General features: G+C 43.9%; 1 pseudogene across 1 annotated transcript in view; it reads left to right on the top strand.

The window, feature by feature from the left end:
- Nucleotides 1-16628, top strand: part of LOC100537860 (ash1 (absent, small, or homeotic)-like (Drosophila) pseudogene) — a 72785-nt pseudogene that overhangs the window by 36908 nt on the left and 19249 nt on the right. The window contains exons 6-11 of the transcript NR_147500.1: nt 1164-1237; nt 2352-2394; nt 4234-4318; nt 4456-4564; nt 14596-14663; nt 14823-14986. The product of NR_147500.1 is annotated as an ash1 (absent, small, or homeotic)-like (Drosophila) pseudogene (transcript). The remainder of the gene's footprint in view (nt 1-1163; nt 1238-2351; nt 2395-4233; nt 4319-4455; nt 4565-14595; nt 14664-14822; nt 14987-16628) is intronic.

Here is a 16628-nt window from a genome sequence, read left to right as displayed (position 1 = left end):
TTCTGCATTTTCAGATGGCTACTGTTCTTTCATGTGGATTTATTGCCGACAGATAATTTTACATATTGTTTATGATATAAATAAACAATTAATATCTTATTTTTGGTCTTTAATGGAAAAGCTATTTTTAATGAGACATTTTAATGAGACATGATTTGGTATAAATAAATAGATACAATATTTAAATGAAATTACACTTAAATTAAACCAAATATATTTTAGTCAACTAAATCTAGAGTTAATTTAATCAACTAAACTCTTATGAAATTTAATCGACTAAAACTTAACTAAAACTAAAATGATTGAGTTGACTAAAATATGAGTAAAACTAAAATGATTCAGTAGACTAAAATATGACTCAAAATAAATTGGAATTTTAGTCAAAAGACTAAGAAATAAATCAAACATTGCTGTCAAAATTAACACTGACGCTTAAAACTTTTCATCCAATGAGTTAAAGAGAACAAAACAATCACTTCCTAACATACAAATATCAAAAAGAACAATTGAATTTGCTGAAGTAGGAGAAGACACTGTGACTTTTTCCTGATATAATATATTACTTGCACTTCAGAAGATGAAAAGCAGTGAAGGTGGGGTAGCTTTGAGGCTTGAGACCTCTTTAGAAGCAACTCAAGGCATTCTGAGATGAAATAATACCGAACCACTGTGATGATGGATGTTGGCTTAGTGATATTAGAATGACCAAACCAACATTTCAGATGTTGTGGAATGTGGTTGGCCTGCTGAGTTGTCCATGTTTTTATGCACATTTTCAAAATGTATGCACGTCTTGGCATTTCCGTTCCAAAAAGCATGCAATATTCCAAAATGTGCATTAAAATAGATGAGTGTTCACATAGCTATCGACTTTCATTGTATTTCATAGAATTTTATTATTATGGATGTCAGTGGATACATTGTCAAACATTCTTCAGACTGTCTTATGATGTGTACAAAAGTGAAGCATATTTTGAGTGTGAGTAAATGGTGAGCAAATTTAAATTTTTTGGGGAACTTTTAATGGGTAGTCAGAAGTGTTTGTGTAATGTATACACTCTAAAACCTAATTCTGATTACATGACAAAAATATTATTATATATTATAAATGTATGATTACTTCTGGATTATAGTGATACATTGGCTGTTTCTGTGTAAAATAGGAAAGTATCTGAGGCTGAAGCGGATTGACTTTCAATTGCCCTATGAGATTTATCGGCACTGTGCACATAAAAAGGTATATATTTTTAATTAGTTTAAAAAACATAAAGCATGAATGGTCTGTCATCATTGCTTGGCCCTTGTGTCTTTCCAAAAACTGCCTGTGTTTTATTTCAGATCAGAAGAAGAGAAAGCTTGTCAAAACTTTTTTATTTGTTTTTAGTCGACAAAATGTACAAAACATCTGATGTATATCTTTTGTGATCTATTACCAAGGTCATGTCATGTCATGTAGGGCTGCACGAAATTGAAAAAATCTGATATTGCGATATTTTATTTTTCTGCGATATATTTTGCGATATACTTTCTTATACTTGAAAAGAATTTTTGGTCAGTTTATTTTAAGGTCCAATTCTTGCTCTTGGCAAACCATTCCAACTCCCAATTTGCTCCTTATTAATAGTTATTAGTGCGGTTTATTTATAAACTAATTTCGAGAGGATCACATGCTTATGATCAACATGGCTGGCACCACATTAGCTCCGTAATCTGCCCTATCAGATGATTACGGACGCATTATAAATGACCAAAGCTTTTCACTCCAGTTTTCTTCGTCTTGAAGTTTCCTCCCTTCCACCCCTACTTTCCCCCATTTTTATCCGATAGGGCAACTTGGCGGCCCAGTGACTAGCATCAAAATGATCAGTCCAAATTGTCACCTAAAATAACCTTAGTTTACATTTCTTACGACAAGCAGGAGAGTTCTCTAGACCTACTTGAGTTCGAACTCCCCTCTCGCCCTTCTAACGGGAGGGAGCCCCGGGCTCGATGACATTATGTGCTCGGGGCTCTCTCCCGGGACAGCATGGCAAGTGTGAACTCTTGAACGGTAGTTTAGGTATTGAGTAGGATAAGGGATGTAGAATAAGATAATACAGAACATGTGCTTTATAAGTAATAATAAGCAGCAAATATCTCAATAACATTCCTGCTAATAAGCAGTTAGTTAAATTTGCTGAAACTAGTTTAGATTCTAAAAAGGTATATTGTGTAGCCCTAATGTCAAGTGTCATTTGTTTTTAAGTACTACGAATAGTATTAAGATGAGTAAATGATGCCATTTTTAAGTGATCTATCGTTTAGATATTGTCTTACTAAAAATGTGACACATCTCACTTTTTCCAATACAGCATTCTAAAAAGTCAAAGACCCCACAAAAGATGCCCCCATCCAGTGAGTGGATTTCTCTACTTATGTGTGTAATAATGTGTGTGTGTGTGTGTGTGTGTGTGTGTGTTTGTGTGTGTAAAGTGTGTGTGCGTGTGCGTGCGTGCTTGCGTGTGTGCGTGCGTGCGTGTGTGTGTGTAGCTGTGAGGGAGCTATGCTGAATACCCAGTACCATTCAACTTTCAGACCCAATTCTTATAAGAGCCCTGTTTTGCCACATAAGAAAAACATCAACCTGTGCTACATCATAATCATGACATCAAGTGCCAGATTCATTAAACAGGGCAAATTAGGTTGAGAGCCCAATTTTGTTAAAGCGCCAAAGGGAGTGGAAAATTTAGCTGGTCAGGCATTGACAATACAAAATAAAATAGAAGACCACTGGCACATTTTTACAATGACTATTGCAATAAAAAAGTGCAAATTCAGTTGCAAACAAGGATAACTAGTTGTGTATAATCTACTAACAATAACAGACACAAAATGTTTTAATCCTTTAACTTACACCAATACAGGAAAGTGATCCATTTCATGGATTAAAATGTGTTCCTGACATCACTATTTTTTTTATAAAATGATAACTTCTAGAGAAGGGGTGTCAAAGTTTCTGGAGGGCCGTAACCCTGCACAGTTTCCTTTCAACCTTGCTTCAACACACTCAAGCTGAGGTCACATTGCACGTTTCGCCCCAAAAGCTTCCATTCATACACATGAGAATACGGCAGATCGGAAACGGAAGTTTGTGAGAAAAGTTTTGGAGTTTAACCTGCGAAATTGCATCATGTGATTGCATGAGACCAATCCAAGAATATGACCTCTCTGAACAGAAATTTCAAATATGCACCAGTCCCTTGCTTTTTTTATTGTCAAATCAATTTGTTTAATCCCGTCCCTTTTTGAAGCGCAGAACGACAGAATTTTGCATGCTCAAACTCTAGTGTGACCAAGTAACTCTAAGGCTGTGTCCTAAACCGCCTACTACTCAGTAGGTACTGCATATGAATTTAAACATACTAATCAGCCGTTAGAAAAGTACGTTCTGTACAGTATGAATGTGAAAAGTATGAATGGAATTCAGACATACTACATCCGCCATTTTGTCATGGTCACGTGACCTATCTGTGTCAGTTGTGTCACCTCACTTCCATTCATGAATTCTCTCATGGGGCATTATGGGATAGCGCAGTGTGCATGGAATGCGCACTCCAGAATCTCGCCGGAAGTAGTAAGTCATCCGGGGTACTTCTCGCTTAATGATTTTCGAATTCTATGAATTCAGACATACTACTCGGCTCACATACTGTTTTTAGCATACTATATTGACCTTATTCTAAAATGCGGAAGTGCGCCAGTTTTCGTGATTGTCTTAGAACTTCCGATTCAGTCGCCTATGGGAGAAATGACTAGGAATAATAAACGGCAGAAAATGGCCAAACTACTATAATAAGAAAATATTAAATTGCAACATCAAGCAGCGTAACGAGCAGTTGTTAACGTCAAAAAATGAATGAAAGTGAATGTGACCGGAAGTCGCGAGACAAAATGATTCAAAGTAATTAATAACAGAGTTCTCATTTTTGGGTGAACTAATCCTTTATTGTCATTAATATAATTAAGCAAGGTTGTTTTTATTATGTGGCAGAATGAGCTTCCACAGATTTTGGCACTCAAACAACCACTCGATACAGATTGAGAAACTCACAACTTGCTCAGTCCAATTTAAAGAACAGAACTGTCTGCTGTGTATTATTGTGTTTTTAAAAAATACTTTGCTGTCTGAATGAAGTGTTTAGGAGCAGGGAATATTGTGTAAACATTTTCTTTTCTGTTTCTTTGCTCTTTGAGATGAGCCTGTCGATGTAATGTCTCACACTCAGACTGAAGAGAGTTGCTGTAAACCTCATGACTGCATTTCTGACAGCACTAACAAGTAAATAAACACGCACATACACAAACGCCTCCATGGAGCTCAACGGTTAATGCTGAATTTAAAGTGGAGCTAAATTTTCTTACTGTTTTCACACTTGGATTCAGTTGTTCAGCTCAAACCTGGTTTTCTTATTTTAGAAATGACACAGACCAACAAACAACACCTACAGAAGAGCTTGGAGAAGAAGTAACTGGAACAGACATTAACAACACACCTCCCAATCAGTCCGATCCTCCCAAACAGCAGGTATGAGGTATAAATAGACACATTATAGCATCACTTTCAAATGCATTTTAATGTGCAGGGTTCCCACAGGCCATGGCAATATCATGACATTTTCAAAAGGTCTGACCCACACATTGAAAGTCAGGGAATTTGATATATCTCTTGTCCAAGTCATTGAATATCAAGGATTTTGGTTTGCCATTTTTACTTTTCCTATTTATCACAATTTATTTTTCTGTACCATGTTTACAAGTGCAGTCACCAGGTTGTATTACAATTTTGTCTGTAGCTGTTTTTTGTCTGCTCAGTACTTAGGCCCAATCCAAATTCATTCCAAATATTTTTACCCCTACCACTTTCAAATTTTAACCTTAAGAAATGGGACACCACTACATCACCTGCACACATCATCATATGTCATCGCGAGCTTCATATGAGATAGACAATGGCGACTGCTGTAGTTATTCCAGTTGTGTTATCTTTCGGTATTTACCTTTAGGAAATCACTGAAGGCAACGATATTATGTTATCATAACTGTTACAACCTCTTGAATTTAGTCTAGCTTATAACATTTAAAAAGGTGTGGTCTTTCACAATGTGAGGGTGCAAGCTAAATACACTAACAACAAAACTGCCAACAAAAGTTATTTCATGTACAAAAAGGTGAAACCAGAATAATGCCCAAAAATATATACAAAAAGAAGAAATATTTACAATAATAATAAAGTAGCAAATTCGAACAAAGTATCAAACAAAATTAGGTCAGCTCAAGAGTAAGGGGACGATAGTGAAGCCAAATGAAAGAAAGAAATATACCAAAACAATTCCAACTCATAAACAACCCTTTTCCTTACTAGAAACTTAAAAAGAAAAGTCTTCAGCGTCGAGCGCCATATTCTTCCCTACACTGAACTGTAGAAAAATTAATACAAAGATGCCGTTCATTTCTTACCTGATGTCTTTAAAAATGCATTATCTTCGTGTTTGCATAATGGAAGTCGTACAACATCTTCCCTATCCACCTTACTCTGAGAAAAGAACTTGAAGTATATCTCTCAATATTGTTGGATGAGAGCTGGTCCAGAAAGTAACAAACAAAACAATCAAAATAAAGATGTACAAAAATCAAAAAGTGTCTCAAAATTGGCCAAAATAATGCAAAATAATTTTACCCATACAAAAGTTAAGCAAAAACAACGAAAAACAAAATCATGTCAGCAAAAACACACAAAAACGAGATCAAAGGAAAAAGCGCTTTCTTCTGCTCTTTCTGGCGTTTTTTTTTTTTTTTTATATATGCTGCGCCATGTCGCCCAATGATGATTTGGTCTCCCGAACAACCGGCTGTTGCAAAGGCAGACCTAAAGGAAATGACAGGCTGGGAAGAAGCGAGAGAGAGAGAAAGAAAACGGGAGGTAAAAATACTACAAATGTACGGCAACCATAACAATAACGATATAATGTTACAATAAGCTCATAATGTACTGTGCATTCACATCGTAGAAAATTCATCTAAACTTAAATCCCTTTAAGGCAAGTCATTTCACTTGGCAGCCATCTTTAAAACACCTCTCAGGCAGTATGCTTGGGCATTCGGTCTGATTGGGGGAACATCAAATTCTCCAAAACTGTTAGCTAAGCTTACGATTACATGGAATCAGAAATAAAATTAAACAACTCTCATAAGTTTAATTTTAAAACGTTCAAACCAAACAAAGTCTTCATTTTTTTAGTTTGCCCAAGCTAGTGCGTAGGTGCACTTGAAAGGAACGAGATCACGACACCAACCTCATTTATGGACATTCTACACATTATTATCTTCTAAGTAATGATCCTCTTATTGCTCTCCTCTTCTGAAGTAATTCACAACTTGGTCTTTGGCGAATCTCCTCCAGAGATGACAGCGACTCTGTCTACAAGTTTGTGGGTGTTTGAGTAGTTGCTGTCATGTGATGTGCGCTTGACAGGATAGACTGTACATCGCGTCCGTTTTATGCAGACAGCTTTATTTCATACAGGCTTTATGTGGATATGTTTCTTATGTCTATGAAGCAAGTATTCGCTGAGATATCAGTTCATTTGTTGACTACAAAAACACACATCTGGTCTGAGCTTCTTCCTTGGAGACATGTCAGTCTATAGCGATTGATGATTGGCTCCTGTACTAATAGGTGGGACTTTATTTGCCATAATGACCGTTACACTTTTCCCCATTCAAAACTATACGAGTGTTATGTCTTGTGTATTTTACAGTCTTTGTTTAAACACAGGAAAACAACATTAACACTATACCAGACACTGTATAAAGCTTATTGACAGCTGCTAGACTTTTTTGTCAGGGTTTTCAAGTGTCATTGAGGGAAGATGTGAAAGATGTGTTGGGTTATAGATATCAAAATTTAGCTTTTTTACACATCGCTTTTTTAAAGCATGACAGTAAAACACGAACATCGTTATGAATGTATTAAAACGTGCATGTTTGTTGAAAAATTCGTAATAATGACAAAAATACTAATTTGCGCATCTCCTTACTTCTGTGTGCAGCAAAACTGCCTTGTAGATGCTGTATTCTGGGAAATTTTATTACCCCTTGGTAAGAGTGTGCTGCTGAAAAGTATCAGTTTCAAGGGCTATGTAGCCCTTCCCCTTAATACTACACCTTTGAAGAGAATTGGCATACCCCTACCAAACTAAGGGGAAGGGCTAAGGCATAGAATTAAGATTAGGCCTTAGTCAGCCCCTCCTGAATTTTGGAAAAACTTGTATTATTCATTCATTCATTTTTTTTCAGCTTAGTCTCTTTATTAATCCTGGTTCGCCACAGCGAAATGAACCGCCAACTTTTCCAGCACATGTTTTACGCAGCTGATGCCCTTCCAGCTGCAACCCATCACTGGGAAACATCCATACACACTCATTCACACTCATACGCTATGGACAATTTAGCTTACCCAATTCACCAGTATATACCACATGTCTTTGGACTGTGGGGGAAACCGGAGCACCCGGAGGAAACCAACGCGAACGCAGGGAGAACATGTAAAGCTCCACACAGAAATGCCAACTGACCCAGCCGAGGCTCGGACCAGCGACCTTCTTGCTGTGAGGCGACTGCCCTACCTGCTGATATTTTGTATCATTGCAACCTAAAAGTACTTTATGTGGCAACCTTTTGCAAAATATGCGATGAAAATTTCGGGCATTTCTTGCATTTTACTCTTAAGTCTTTACCTTTTGACCTGAAGAACGTTCAAGGTTACTAAAGTAACCCTTCGTTCCCCGAGGAGGGGAACGGAAGCACTATAAGTGGATTTGATTGTAAAATCCACGCATTGGGAGGTTCGGTTCAGAAGCTACTCGTCTGAAAGAGTATTGAACGGGCCAATTAAGAATGAATTGGCAGCGCAAGCCTGCGCAGGTGAGCGGCATAAGCAATCAACTGAGTATATAAGCTCACCTGGCGCCAGCAGACGCTATCCTTTTTAAGCTGAAGAGACTTTCAACAGCTAAGGGACAGTCATTATGGCGACGGAGTATAGTGCTTCCGTTCCCCTCCTCGGGGAACGAAGGGTTACTTTAGTAACCTCGAACGTTCCCCTTCGGGGGGAACTTCAGCACTATAAGTGGATTTGATTGTAAAATCCACGCATTGGGAGCCCATTGAAAGCGCCATAATGACTGCACCTTACCAACACCCCCGATGAGGAGATAGTCAAGCAAGCGTGACGCACCCACATCATGGGGGGCGCGGTCCTCCAACGTGTCCCTGGCCCTAATTTATCCTACTTCAACAGAAGTTTTACGGATTTATATATATTTTTTGGGAAGTCGTGAGCATCTAGATAATTCTAGGAAAATACGACAGTACGTTGGGAAGCGTGCAATCCCGATAGGGAGGACGCTGCGGAGGCCATCCGTTACCCAAGGGGGGATAGATGGCAGAATTTACATATGGACTAGCCCTAAAAAGGGGGAGTACGCATAGCAAAAGAGTGGTTAGCGGGGAGGGAAGACACGGGTCCGCCCAGGGGGGGGACTTAACCGTGGCGGAATAAGCATATGGGATCGCCTAGTGGGGATCACGCATAGCAGGCACCTTTACCCAAAACGCGGGCTGACCAGCGGGCAGACCTACAACGTAGTGGGCCAGCAAGTGACTCCTCCGCTGAGTCAGTGCTGGGGGCCACGGAGGAATCTGCAGGGCTCACCTGACGGGGAACTTTACTGACAGATAAAAAGGCGCACGTATCTCCGTGTTAGGGAAAATGGCGCAGCAAGCGTGTTTCAACACCCTACCGAATTGTTTCCTCAATCACCAAGGGTTACCTAATACCCTTGAGGAAACCGGCTCCACTCGCAGATTGTAAAACCTTGCAAATGTGTTGGGTGTCACCCAGCCCGCAGCTCTACAGATGTCTGTTAGAGGGGCGCCGCGTGCGCGCGCTCGAGAGGATGCGAAGCTCCGAGTGGAGTGCGCACGCGCTCTCGGGGGACGCGGCTCATCTCGGCTCTGATAGTGAAAGAAAGGCATCCACAATCTAGTGGGAACTTATTTCGGTACGGCACTTCCCTGCTGCCGACCGCTATAACAGACGAAGAGCTGCTCAGATGATCTAAACTCTGAGTGCGGTCCGGATAATACGCAAAACGCGAACTGGACAATAAGAAGGGCTGGGTCTGCCTCCTCCGAGGGCAGCGCTTGCAGGCTCACTACCTCGTATTAAAACGGAGTGGTAGGAACCTTGGGCACATATCGCGGGCGGGGTCTCAGGACGTGAGAGAAGCCAGCCCAATTACAGGCACGAGTCACTGACCGAAAAATGCCTCCGGGTCCCCGACCCTCTAATCGATATCAACGCGACCAGCAGAGCTGTCTTCAGGGACAGAAAGATACTGAGTCGAGGATCGAAGGGATCTGACGCGGCTTGTGTAGCGAGGGCGAGATCCTAAGAGGGCATGAGAGGGGGCGGGGTGGATTAATTCGCTTAACGCCCCTGAGGAACCGGATGATGAGGTTATGCGTTCCCACGGTGCTGCCAGCCACCGCGTTATGAGAGCGGAGATGGCAGCCACGTAACCTTGAGTGTGGAGGGCGACAGCCTGCTCTCCAACTTCTCTCGGCGTAAAGAAAGCACAACGCTGATCTGGCAAATTACGGGGGTCTTCTCAGCGAGAGACACACCATTCAGTGAATAGACTCCACATCAGGGCATAGGCGCGCTCGGGGAGGGGGCTCTAGCCCGAGTGACGGTATTAGCCAACGCAGTCGGAGGTTACCTAAGTCTTCCTCGCGTCTAAAATCTCTTCAAAGATCGGCGAGGGTGCCAGGTGGTGCCCTGTCCCTGAGAGAGTAGGTGCTCTCTCGAAGGGACTGCCAGGGGAGGGCTATCGCGAGGGAGAGCTCTGACATCCAGGTCCAGTTGAGCCAGAGGGGCGCAACCAGCAACCTGTTCCTCGTCCTCCCTGACCTTGCACAGTAACTGCGCGAGCAGGCTCACTGGGGGAAACGCGTATTTGCGCGTGCCCCGAGGCCAGCTGTAAGCCAGTGCATCCGTGCCGAGAGCACTCGGTCAGGGAAAGAACAACTGGCAATGAGCGATCTCGGGGGAAGCAACAGATCGATCTGGGCTTCCCCGAATCGCGCCCATATCAGCTGAACAGACTCGGGGTGGAGTCTCCATTCTCCAGGACGCAAGGCTGCCGTGAGAGCGCATCGGCTGCACGGTTGAGCTTGCCTGAATATGAATGGCGTGCTGCGATTTCAGCCGCGGATGACTCCAGAGGAGCAGACGGCGGGCGAGCTGAGACATGCGGCGAGAGCGCATACCCCCTATACGGCTGATATACGCCACCGCCGCCGTACTGTCCGTCCTGACCAGCACGTGTTGCCGCTCCAGCACCGGAAAAAAACGGTGGAGAGCGAGGAACACTGCCAACAGCTCCAGGCGATATGCCAATGCAACTGGGTACCTTTCCACAGGTCCGCAGCCGCATGCCCGCAACGCACAGCCCCCCAGCCCGTGTTGGAAGTGTCTGCTGACACCCAGGCCTGTAGGAACGAGGGGTCGCTCCAAGGGCTGAGGGCGCGGCGACACAGCGCAGTAACAGAGACTCGGTGTGCGCGCGCGTGCCATGCGCGTCTGGGGACTCGATCGTGAAGCCAGTGCTGAAGTGGTCTCATATAGAATAATCCGAGCGGCATGAAGCGGCTGCGGATGCCATATGCCCCAGGAGCCTCTGAAATAGTTTCAGTGGGATCACTATTTTACTGTCGAGCTCTCTCAGACAGTACAGCATCAGCTGAGCGTGCTCTCCGGAGAGGCGCGCTGCCATGGTGACCGAGTCCAGCTCCAGCCCGAGAGAAGAGATCCTCTGCACGGGGGCGAGTTTGCTCTTTTCTCGGTTAACCTGAAACCCCCACAGGTGGAAGTGCCAGAGCACTTTGTCTCTGTGCATAATCAACTGCTCCGAGAGAGGGCAAAAATCAGCCAGTCGTAAAGAAATTGAGTATGCAGATGCCCGCGAGCCGAAGGGGCGCTGAGGCACCCTCCGCGGGCTTGGTGAGGACCCGCGGAGACAGAGAGAGCCCGAAGGGGAGGGCTTTGTATTGCCAAGCTCGACCTTCAAACGCAAACCGCAGAAACTGTCGGTGGCGAGGAAGAGTGGAGACATGGAAATACGCGTCCATCAGGTCTAATGCTGCAGACCAACCCAGAGGACGAACGCACCGGAGGATGCGCTTCTGCGTGAGCATTCTGAACGGCAGCTTGTGCAGGCAGCGGTTCAAAACGCACAGATCTAGGATTGGCCGTGACCCACCGCTCTTTTTGGGCACGAAGAAGCGTGGGCTGTAAAACCCGCTCTCCATCTCGGCTGGAGGGAGCGGCTCGATTGCATCCTTCGCCAGGAGGACAGCAATCTCCTCTCGCAAGACAGGGGCGGACAGGGGGCTGACCCTGGTGAATACACAACCGTGACATGGGGGGCCGTTTCGCGAACTGAATCGCATAGCCGAGTCTGATTGTGCGTATGAGCCACAGCGAAGAGCTGGCCCGCGCTAACCAGGCAGGCAGAGCTCTCGCTAATGGACTCATCGCTACAATCGCTGACGTACCAGCAGTGGGGCAGCGTGGAGTGGGTGTGCTGATCCGGGAAGCTCGCGGGTCCCACGGAAAAGCTGGAGGTGAGATATTTGCTCTCACTCCAAACCCGAGCTCCGGAGGGGAGGCTCGAGGGGTGGGAGAAAGGAGACCGTCCTCCCAGCGCTCGTGAGCCACTGGCGAAACGCACCGAATCTGCAAGCTAGAAAGCATAGCGTCCCAGACTGGCAGATTTCGGGCTGTCACATCTGGGGAAGTGAAAAGTGCCCTTTCATAATGTTTTCATGGCAGTAAAAAGTGCCGTTGGAAATGGGGCCCCGCCCTCCAGCGGGGAAAGAGCAAGTTCCCTCTTCTCCAGATGGCCTGTCCCAGGGGCGCTTCGCGGTCCGTTGCCGGACTTAGCGGCGTTCTGGGCAGGGGGGCTGCCTGCTTCCGAGGTGCCCGACGCGCTCGCTTCGCCGGAGGCGTGTGCGGGGGCGGAGCAGCTCTCGTAGGCGGGCGCCTTCGGCGAGGAGCAGGTATGAATGGCACGGCGGGCGGAGCGGGCTACGGACCGCCGATAAGACATCACCCACCAACTGCTCTCTCACCGCCTTGAATTCCTGGGTGAATTCACAGACAGTGTCGCCGAACCTGGCTGGGGATATGGGGAAGTCAAGAAAGCGGACTTTGTCGACTTTGCGCATATCAGCCAGGGGTGGCGCTCCTGGACCACTAATGTGGACATCGTCCTCCCCAACGCACACGCAGCGGACTCAGTAGTCCGAAGAGCTAAGTCGGCGGCGGTGCGAAGCTCGTAAGCCTGGGTTGGACCCACCCTCGTGCAGCTCGGCCAGCGCCTGCGCTTGGTAGCGCTGGTAGGTGGCTATCGCATGCAAGGCGGAAGCAGCCTGGCCCGCAGCTATGTAAGCTCTAGCTCCGAGGGAGGTAGATAACTTACAGGCTTTGGATGGGAGACGAGGCGGACCCCGCCAAGAAGAGGCGCCGCGCGGATTTACCGCCATCGCGCACTCAACCTGAGGAATCGCCACATACCCCCTGGCTGTTTCACCGTCAAGAGTGGTTAGGGTGGAGGAACACGCAGCACGAGCAGAAAAAAAGTGCTTTACAAGACCGCGTGAGCCTACTGTGCACCTCCGGGAAGAAGGGAACGCCCCTCTAGTCGGTCCGGCCGCGGAGCTGGGGGATAAACCATCTCCAACCCACGGCCGAAGCAGCCCGGGAAAGCACGGCTAACATGTCCGTTTCAGGATCCGTAGTGACAGCGCTCACCAGCCCGAAGGGGGCGAGCGGGTCTGGATCATCATCGGACAATGAAAGCCCACCCTCCGATGCCGCGGTGGACATCTGGTCTCCGGTGTCATCGGGCGTAAGGGCTACCATCTGTTAGACGGATCGCTTCCCCCGCCCGAAGCTTGGATGGAGCGCTTAGAGGAGCGGGAGGTCCGCGGGCCCGTGGGCGACGGATTATCTCTCGCTGAAACCCTCAGATCTGCCCGAGTGCCCGCTGCAGAGCAGGGGACAACTGGGGTGGTTCGCCCTTTTGCAAAGGCTAACCGCGATCTTGCGCAACAGTCATGGCATCGCAATGACGACATGAACTGCCCGCGAGCAGCGCATTAACATACTGGACCCCCAGACATGTAACGCAGTGCCCGCGCCCATCATCCGAGGACAGGAAACCACCGCATCCAGAAACGCACAGTCGGAGCGCCGTCCTGATAAGGACGTGCTGCACGACTGTGTTGCTCTTTCTGTGAAGTTTGCAACTTTATACGCACCGCTCTGGAGGACCGGACCCAAAGAACGCCAGGCAAGGGAGAAACCCAGCTCGACCGTCTGCCACTGCGTGTACACACTCTGGACCGGGAGAATGCTCTCGTTCGCTCAGAATCGCTGGTCACAGCAGGAGGAACCCTCATCGACTCGATCAGAAAGTCTCTGAAGCGAAAAGGATAGCGTCTGCTGGCGCCAGGTGAGCTTACATACTCAGTTGATTGCTTATGCCGCTCACCTGCGCAGGCTTGCGCTGCCAATTCATTCTTAATTGGCCCGTTCAATACTTTTTCAGACGAGTAGCTTCTGAACCGAACCTCCCAATGCGTGGATTTTACAATCAAATCCACTTATAGTGCTGAAGTTCCCCCCGAAGGGGAACCATTGATCTCTTTCATTTATATAAAAGTAACTATGAAAGAAACAATGTAAGTGTTTTCATCTTATTACTTACTTATTTTATACATGAATTATACTTTATACTTCATCTTATTTTATACATGAATGAATCTAAATGAACTAAATTTTTTATCTCTTTAACAATCTCATTAAAAAATGTTTTATAATGTCAAATTTTTTACGATCAACTCAGTAAATGTTTTTTATATATTGTTAATAAAATGAAGGGTGACGTGGAGGCTCAGTGGTTAGCACTATCACCTCACAGCAACAAGGTTGCTGATTTGAGTCCCGGGCTGGGTCAGTTGGCATTTCTGTGTGGAGTTTGCATGTTCTTGCCGTGTTCACATGGGATTCCTCAGGGAGCTCCACTTTCCCCAACAGTCCAAAAATATGCGCTATAGGTGAATTGAAAAAAACTAAATTTACCCTAGTGTATGAGTGTGACTGAGAGAGTATATGGGTATTTCCCAGTGTTGAATTGCGGTTGGAAAGGCATCCACTGTGTAAAACATATGCTGGATAAGTTGGCGGTTCATTCTGCTGTGGCGACCCCTAATGAATAAAGGGACTAAGCCGAATGAAAATATATGAATAAATGAATATAATGAATACTTAATCATTATGGTTAATAGAAATTCAGCTTTTTTGTCAGTGAAAGTCAGGGAATTTGACATTTGGTTTAGAGTGGGAACCCTGAATGTGACTGCATCATTGTGAATCACTGTAAAGTGCACGGTCAATTTGGTCACTTTGCCAATGACTTTTATTTGCAGGAGAAAGGCAGTGATGCTGAAAATATCCCCTCCCCCCTCCTGATGATGCCCTTGTCTTGTGAGGAGAGGCAAGAACACACAGAACACTGATAAAACATTTCTACCAATTGCACACTTACCTTTATGGTTTATGGTCCATTTTATGCACTGCTCTTCCCTGCACACTCATATTTCCCATTGTCTTACATTTGTTTTATATTAGTCATTTGCTCTTATTCCCTTGATAGGAGCTTCGTCTTGGAACACGGCGTTTTTCTGGTGAGAAACTATGAGAAAATGAGAGACAGACAGGGATTTCTCCTGAGGGAGGAGATGGTGGAGCGAGAGAACGGAAGCAGAGGAGATGGAGAGAGACAGAAAGAGGATCTTGAAGACACCAGCTCCAAGTCAGGTCCAGTAGTGTGTGTACTTGTAAATGATGTGAGTGTGTGCGTGTGCATGCCGTTGTTCTTTGCTCTTAAAAGAATACATGGCCTAAAAATACAAATTCGTTCATAATTTATGGACTTTTTCTGACCTTTTTCCATTTATTTTGACTCTTAGCTTAATTATGCAGGCTGCTGTGCATTTATGTCTGAAAGTTGTCTTACTGTTAAATCTAACATAGTCCCTATTGTATAAAAGAAGTTTAATTCTATCTAATATATTTGTCGTGTACTTAAATCCTAAACAGATTCTGGTAGTACTGTTTAAGTCTATATAAGTATATTATGTACTATATAAGTTTTGCTTGTGCCAAATATATACAAGTCAGAATTATTAGTCCCCCTGAATTAATAGCCCCCCTTTTTTCCCCCAATTTCTGTTTAACGGAAAGATTTTTTCAACACATTTCTAAACATAATAGTTTTAATAACTCTAATTTCTAATAACTGATTTCTTTTATCTTTGCCATGATGACAGTAAATAATATTTGACTAGATCTTTTTTTCAAGACACTTCTATACAGCTTAAAGTGACAGGTGAAAGGTTTAACTGGGTTAATTAGGTTAACTAGGCAGGTTATGAATATTATGCAAGTAATTGTATAATGATGGTTTGTTCTGTAGACTATTGATAAATATATAGCTTAACAGGTGTAATAATTTTGACTCTAAAATGGTTTATAAAAATAAAAAAACTGATTTTATTCTAGCTGAAATAAAACAAAGAAGACTTTTTCCAGAAGAAAAAATATTATCAGACATACTGTGAAAATGTCCTTGCTCTATTAAACATTATTTGGGAAATATTTTAAAAAGATTCAAAGGGGGCTAATAGATCTGAAAGATGAATAAAAAATAATCTTAATATACTTATTTTGACATGTTGGCAAATATATATGTAAAAAGGTTGATTATAATTATGCAGTTTGTTATTTGATATTCAAGGTATTATTTTAAATGTACTTTATTGCTGCATCATCAAAACTTTGTGATTACAAATATATTTTGATACAGAGATGACATTTAAGCTCATAATAAATTGTACATTATACAGAATAGTTTAACCTTATTTTAATATATTAGGAAATTACATGTACTTACTTATACTGCTTAATAGGTTAAAAGGGTATCTGATAATACAGGGTGTCTGTGGGCTCTTAAAGGTTTAAGAAACCCTTGAGTACTTTTTTTGATATTTTAACAGATGTTAACAGCTGTTGAGCATCACTTAAGACAATGTTAGCACCTGTCAGCTTTAATTGTGGGGTGCACTGGATTATTTTGAGCTTTTGTCAGCTAATTTCAGCTTCCGATTTAAAATGATTTTTGGGGTGGGATCAAAATCGGTGACGTAGCTCAAAACTGCAAGCTTTAGTTTCTCATTATTATTCATAGTGGAGTTTTCTTATCCTATGAGAAGAGCCGGCTTCTTAATTATTCATGACTGTGCATGCTTTCCAAAAGTAAGGCAAACCTGTTAGTGCCAGGCTGTGTAACCCTATGTTGATCACTGGGTGAGACCGCGTCCACAGATCCACGGCACACAGGATTTTGCCGTTCATGAAGGGTTGTATGTGTTTGTTTCCATGATCCACGGGGTTTGTTGCA

The sequence above is a fragment of the Danio rerio genome, chromosome 16, assembly GCF_049306965.1.
Source record: "Danio rerio strain Tuebingen ecotype United States chromosome 16, GRCz12tu, whole genome shotgun sequence".
Taxonomy (NCBI): domain Eukaryota; kingdom Metazoa; phylum Chordata; class Actinopteri; order Cypriniformes; family Danionidae; genus Danio; species Danio rerio.
The sequence above is the reverse complement of the archived record's forward strand: the minus strand, read 5'-3'. Positions and strand labels throughout refer to the sequence as shown.